Source organism: Acanthopagrus latus, chromosome 6, assembly GCF_904848185.1.
Source record: "Acanthopagrus latus isolate v.2019 chromosome 6, fAcaLat1.1, whole genome shotgun sequence".
NCBI classification, from domain to species: domain Eukaryota; kingdom Metazoa; phylum Chordata; class Actinopteri; order Spariformes; family Sparidae; genus Acanthopagrus; species Acanthopagrus latus.
The window spans coordinates 33,371,619-33,379,118 of NC_051044.1; the positions used below are offsets into that span (position 1 = coordinate 33,371,619).

The following is a 7,500-nucleotide window of genomic DNA, read 5'->3' on the forward strand; positions in this document are numbered from 1 at the left end:
TTTTTCCCAGACCTGAGTTTTTGCTTCCGCGACTGCCCGTGCTGCCGCACGCTTTGCTCAGGAGTCCCCCGAGCCAACCAGACTCGATAGGACTCCTTCTTCTTCTTGACAGCATCCCTTTTTCCGGAGTCCACCACCAGGTTCGGAGATTGCCACCACGACAGGCACCGGAGACCTTACGGCCACAGCTCTGGACAGCCGTGTCAACAATGGAAATGGAGAACATGGTCCATTCAGACTCAATGTCCCCAGCCTCCCTCGGGATCCGGTCAAAGCTCTCTCGAGTTTCACCTTCCCAGCAGACCCTCACAATGTGTTTGGGTCTACCAGGTCTGTCCAGCGCCTTCCCCTGCCAGCAGATCCTACTCACCACCAGGTGGTGACAGCTCAGCCCCTATCTTCACCTGAGTGTCCAAGACATACGGCCGGAGGTCAGATGACATGACTACAAAGTCGATCATTGACCTCCAGCCTAGGGCATCCTTGTGCCATGTGTACAAATGGACACCCTTACGCTTGAACCTGGTGTTTTGTTATGGACAAATTGTGACTAGCACAGAAGTCCAGTAACAAAACACCACTTGGGTTCAGTTCGGGGAGGCCGTTCCTCCCAATCGCACCCCTCCAGGTAGCGCTGTCGCTGCCCATGTGAGCGTTGAAGTCCCCCTGTAGAATGAAGTAGTCCCCAGTCCCCAAGAAGTCCGGGTACTCTACACTGCTGTTCGGCCCATAAGCCGAAACAACAGTGAGAGACCTATCCCTGACCCTAAGGCACAAGAAGGTGACCCTCTCCATTCTTTAAAATCTGGAGACTTGGATACTTAATGCAACAATATTATCAGATAAAGTAAAGGTAGATTAACCTAGCAAAAACTCAAAAGGGTATTTACTGTTAATCACAATGTGAATTAACACCTTTGATACTATGGGAAGGATGTAAAGCAGCAATTCAGGTAAGGAAGATAAAAAATATCCTCCACGACTAAAAAAACAGAACTTGAGAAGAGAATAAAGTTTTGGAGAACACAAAATTACTTAAGGTAAATATACCCCTGTGGGATGGAAAGAAACTAAACAGGGACTAGATGAACTTATATTACACAAGGCAGAAGGAGCTATATGCTTCTCAAGCCACAAATATAATAACAGAGCAAGCTGTTTATTAGCATTTCAATTAAGAAAGGCTCAATAAAATAGAGTTGCAAAGATTATACATTCAGAATCCAAAATATTTTTTTTACCATCACTGGCAGCGGAAGAGAAGCTGGATATGACAAATCCAATAACACAACAGAATGTTTTGAAAACCATAAAATCTTCACAAGCAGTAGACGGTTTACTTTGAGAATTGTATACATTTTTTGTAGAATAAATTCCTCCAATACTAGTGAATGTCTAATTGTGCATCAGAAGGAGATCCACTCCAAACATGTTCTGAAGCCATTATTACTATGTGACATAATAAGGGGAAAGATTCAACTAAATGTAAAATATGGATTAAAATATGGAATGAACTAAGAATTTCAAACTCAGTTTGAAGAGGTAATGTTACAAATGAATGATGATACCCTGGCCAGATCTCTTGGTATATCTTGAAACTGGTGTACTGCTGAAACCCTTGTCCTATACATAGACTATGGGTGTAAAAGGGCTACCAGCTTCACATGATGGTACAAAGTGAATGAAAAGTGAAGAACGCCAACAGACTGAAAAAGTCCACAAAAGTCTGGATGCGCTTAAGAGCAGCTTCAGCAACAGACTCATTCAAACCTGCTGCCTAAAGGAACAGCACAGAAGTCATCAGCTTCAAGGTTAATGAGATCAGGAGATTCCTGAAAACGAGAGCATTGCTCTCATTGAACCAACCCTGAATTAGGGCTGGGATGACGCGTCGACGTAGTCGACGTAATCAATGACATAATTTCATCGACGTCCCAGACAGGAAGTGGAAGTACCCGCGGAGGCTGAGAATAGAGAGACGTGACGGTACACATGATGATGACGTCAATGTGTTTCCCAGGTGTCCCCCCTGTAAATCTAAACCGGCAGACCATTTATAATGTGTAGTGATTGAGAACCTGGCCCCCTAAACATCCCGGAAAGTGAAAGAGTTATGTTTTCCGTGCTAAATTACATTATTACATAACCACCATCAGTAAACAGGTCGCTGCGTGACTCTGACTTGTGGGGACGGAGGCTGTTTTCTGGGGGAGAGTTCACTGAAGTCTTGGTCGGGAGGGCTGACCATCGCGGTGATTTCTATCAACACAACCACTTGAGTGAGTTAAAGTTTTTTGCTGGTGACAGACGCTGTTTTTCGGGCAGAAATGTGACAAAGAGTCGGTAGGAAAGGCGGGAGGACAGACGCTGCTCCGCCTATAACTTTTTCCTCACATAAGTTACCAACAACAGTTACAGTTACTATGTTACTTTTGTTTGGTCATGTAGCGCTAAATTAATCGTTAGATTAGTCGACTAATCGAAAAAATAATCGCTAGATTAATCTTTTAGTTGGCTGTTAACACTGATGACCATTTAGTCTCACAAATGTGTGTTTTTTCTGTTATTTGGTGTTTGATCACTGGCAGGAGGATGCACAGTATTTAGAAAATGTAAATACTTACATGTTGTCGCCTTTGACAAGTGGTTGTGGAGTCTTTACTGTTCAAACTGCTATAAAGGTTAGACTCGAAGATAAACGATTTATTGAGATTTCATAGTATTATTTTTATAGTGATTTGTATCTACACACTTGCTCATGTGAAATCATTCACAAACTGATTCAGTCATATTCACATTCCTTTTTACAATCACTCTATGCACATGCAGTTAACCAGAGTTGAATTATTCATAGTTTGAATTTCTGCAGGATGTTAAGTTTCAGAAATGAAAGGTAATGGGCACTAGAGGTCGACTGATAGTGGATTATTAAAGGCTGATACGGTTATGATAGTTGGGAGAAGGAAAAATCAGACAGCTGATTAATCGAATTATATTACATATATGTATGTATAATAAAAATGGTAATTATGTTTTTTATTTCTTTTGTTAAAAGTAACACTGAACGATCTTTGCTATTAAATTGATCAGAACTGTTTAACTGAACATTAGGGTCTCTCTGTCCCTCTCTTTCTCCCCCGTAGTCCCTCGCACCCTCTCCCTGATAAGTTCCAGTGAAGCTCGGGCTTTGTAACACTAGTAAAATAGAGTAGCTTTAGTTTAGTTTAAGGACACACGCTGTAGTTTGAGATGAAAAGCTAGCAGTGGCTGTCTGTTTGATATCAAGACATAAGATCTGTGTGATTTAGTGGATTACATTGTTGGAATTGTTCTCTTGACATGGTCGATGCACTGTTCTGTGGATCACCTCTGTTGCACATCCTGTTACATTGTTGAATGCCACGCTTACTAACTGTCAATGTTTGTGCATATACCCGGGGTAAGGAAGATCCTCAAGGTTGCGATTTCATTTCATGAATGGATGGATAGTTGCGTGGCTGGATTATTTGGGAGAGAATGCCACATTAATAAGTACAGTATTTAGTAACGTAACATTAACACAGTGGTTTCTATTCCTGCCTGCCTGGCAGCCTATACAGCCCAGTCCCTATCATAGACAAGATATATATTTGAGACTATGTAAACTTAAAACAGCTCAGATGAGAGAGGTCCGGCTATGTGAGACTAGATGACTTGAACACCACACTTCACAGCCTCTAGTATAATCAGCTGTTCCAGAGTTTGATGTTGCCCCGGGCCCACAAAGATTTAAGAAAAATATCTCTTATGTAACATTAGTTTCTTAGTCTACATTGAAAAGCATGACGTTAATTGAAGTCTGTCACACATGTATGGCTGCTGCATATGTAAGGGATAATGCCCGACGAGGTGTCCATAATCAGGAATTAATGGACGACGCGGATGCCTAAGAACTGTCTGACGTGTCGGGTTTGACTAATACCTGGAACAATAATTATCCCCCCGTAAGGTTCTTATGCAGTGGAAACATTGTTCACTCCTCCAGTAAATAGGACGGACCAAAGATATTCTAGTCTGCTAAGCGAAGAGCCAGAATGCTAACGCTATGCTAGCAAGATCCAAAGTCAGTAACGTTGCGTACGGTTGACAAACAGTAAATATAATTTGACAGTATGTTTAACAACAAGACTAGCTAGATAATCAGTCATGTCATTGTCCCCAAATCAATATCAAGATTTTCACAAACAAATGATCGGCTGTGTGTCACGTTACTGTGGCCGCAGCCTGAAGTAGAGAGTTGAACAGCGGGATGTGAGATTATTCACGTGTCAGTTAGTTTAGAGGGGAAGTGTATTTTCTGCAGCTTGTGTGTTACAGTCACTATCCTGTGGTGATCAGAGGATAAGGCACTGAAGGACTGACGGACTGCACTCTATGTTGGAAATAAAATATTCAGATTTGATATACCATCTAGCGCATTAATTCAATCGATGAACAGACAATTTGACTGGAACTACTTAGTAGGTGTCCATACATCAGGGTTTAATGGACACCCTGCAGCCAATCAGAATTGAGTATTTCCCCAGACCATGGTATAACTAATGTTAACATACAGAGGTTACCTGCCTGTGTCAATTTGCTGACTTTACAGGGAGAGGGAGATTAAAGTGATACTCTCGCCAAAAAGCAACCTAGGCGTTATTTGTGAATGTATATGAGTCGAACCTTCACGTAAAAGCATCATAACGTCGAAAGAGGCACTTTTAAGATTAACCGTAGTTTCGTTTTCAGTCAAGCTAATTTTCAGTGGTTTTACATTAGCGTCAAAATAGCTATTTTTAAAACACTGAGAAGGCTTGACACAACATGAAACTTTGCTTGTAGTAACACCAGGGTCTCTTCACCTGAACACGAGCATTGAGAACATTGTTTGTGTACACAGAGTTTACTAAAAAGAAGGTTTTTAAACTACTCACATCAGCTGCTGCATCTCCGGCGCGCCGCCGTCATGGCAGAAAAGTGGCGATCTGAGTGCGACCTAACAGGTGGGAGGTCCATCATTACTCTCCTACCTTTGGGGTAGATTGCTTTTTGGCAAGAGTTTCCCTTTAAGAGGATTTAGATATTTTCCGCAGAGGTGACCCTCAAATGATGATGACTCAGAATATACTCCATACAAAATGGTGACGTACTCGCCAGCATGGTAGGCAACCATCGGCAACCATTGAAGCCAAGTTCAGCCAATAACAATAGTTTGCAAAAGGTCCTATAGGCGCTGATTAATTGGCCAAACCGTTTATTCTAGATTGTAAAGATGTCTATATGCTCTGACATCATGCAATGACACATTTCAAGGTCCAGATTGGTCAGTGTTGGTGAACTAAGTTTAGCACAAAGACTGGAAGCAGGAGAAACTAATAGGTTAGCGCCACTGAAATAGAACATATATACTGTAGCTTTCATCGACTCCAGACATGCCTTTTTGCATGGTTAATTCTATGGTTATGCCATTAAAATCACATAATGCAATGAGAACTCTATTTCCTATGTGCTCTCTTCTAGAACACTGCATTCAGAGCATTTGTTTCACTCTGAAGGAAATGGCCTCAGCAGGTTTTTCTGCTCATGAAGACCTTTATTGACTTAAAATTGTCAGGTGTTTATTCGTGTATTGAAAAACAAAATGCAGTCTGCTCATATAGTAATTTCTTCATATGCAGTTATGTAGTGTGATCACCAGAGAGGGGGTAAATTACTGCAAGGACAACAGAGTGTAGTCTATCACACTGTCTGGCATCATGTTTGCCAGTTATTTGAGCTGTGCACAGAAGGTGTATAAGCAGTTGTGACTGTACCAAAATGGTAGTCATAATGGTAACTGTAGATCTCTATCCTTTCCTCTGGAGTTTCCCTGACTTTTTCTGTTTTCTTCTTCACTCACAGCAGATGAATTACTCTGTGATGAAAACTGTAGGATACAACTGTTCTATTGTAATCAACAACCCATTTTGCACTAAGAATGTTGCAGCAGAGTGTTGCCCTGACTCACTGTGACTTGTTTCAGGGGTGATGTCTCACCCTCTCTTTGTCTCTGTAACGTTACTTTAAAGATGAGCTTACTGGTACCAAATATGGCACAGATTGATTAAACCTAGTTCTGTGCCCAACCTTGGGCACCACCATGGGTGTAGGGGAACCTAGAACTACTCCAGTTTCCACTCTTTTTCATTTTTTTCTGACAATTCAATAATCTTAGAACAATTTATTGTTAATGAGAATGAAAGACTGCTATCTGCTCTGTCTTTATTCCCTTAGTCCCATGCCCCTAAACCTATGCTGTCTGCTACTCGACTGCTCCATGTCTCCATATCAAGGCTGCTATCAATCTACCAGTTGAATAGACCAGACTCCATCTGTGCTTCATAAGTTGTACTTTGAGCTGGAGTGAAACAGTACAGCCTTCACCAGACCTTTCTCCCTCAGAGAAGATTCATGTGAGATTGCCCAGCTCACTCCACGACTCTCTGTTCTCTAATAAGGGGCAAGACCAGAGGTCAGTGCCTCCATCTCAGAAAGATATGAGTCTAAGAGCCCCTGTCATGACTGAAGATATGGAGCCGACAGGAAGGAGAATTCTTTGTTCTGCTCAGAGAAATTACCCTGAAAGCAGCGACTGCTGTAACTTGAAAATCCATACTCAAATTCCACAGATGTTTTGATATATATGCTTTTATATATTGCATAGATGACATTAGTGAATTCTCCCTCTGACACATGACACAGCTACAGTAGTAAACAGTCATAAGGGTTTGATTTATAAGTAAAAAAACATAGGATATAATAGTCAGTGTTTGTCAAATGCATCTCCTGAAACTTTCATTGTTAGTGATGAATTGAGCCGGGATGCACGATATGGATTTTTTTCAGTTAATACGAAAAATTGATAATTACTTGACTCTCATAGCCAATGACAATACAATAACGGATTAAAGAAACCAACATTTTTTTTAATCATCAGGCACACTTGAGTGCAAGAAAGGCTTAGATGTAGTGTGATCAGATGTTATGGTTAAACTTGAAGGTTTTTTTCCCCTTGTGTTGTGTCCTGCTTTTAAAAAAAATTTTCACACCAGTGATGAAATGTGTAGCTCATGTCTACATTACATGTCTCTACACAGGTGCAGCAGTTTGATGTTAAGAGTGTGGCATTGGCGTCTTTGTTTTGTTTTTTTTTGTTTTTTTAATGGCTGGTCACAAAACAACTTTATAGATGCAGTCTGTCTTCATTCAGGGCTTGCAGATCACCGACTGAAAGAGCATCAGAGATTCGTTGCAGAAATGCAAATATATCTAAAAAGTTAACTTTGTCTGATGTCTTAATAACTTTTAGATAACCTCTTTGAAACCCCGTGGACACTGTGGAGTGTGTGTCATGTGAAGCGCTGTGCCGGAGAACATGCTGTCCCCCATGCTGTCCTGCTAATAGCTATCACACTGATAATGTTAGGTAAGCTAAGGCTG

At 41.2% G+C, this 7,500-nt stretch overlaps 1 protein-coding gene across 6 annotated transcripts in view; it reads left to right on the forward strand.

The window, feature by feature from the left end:
* The window catches only part of cntn2 (contactin 2), a 96,282-nt gene that overhangs the window by 3,786 nt on the left and 84,996 nt on the right, over positions 1–7,500 (forward strand). Inside the window, exon 2 of one of the 6 annotated variants that reach the window (XM_037101065.1) lies at positions 7,370–7,486. The exons of the other annotated variants lie outside the window; for them this stretch is intronic. The gene's annotated coding sequence lies outside the window, so the exon portion shown is untranslated. The remainder of the gene's footprint in view (positions 1–7,369; positions 7,487–7,500) is intronic. 6 annotated transcript variants of the gene reach the window in all.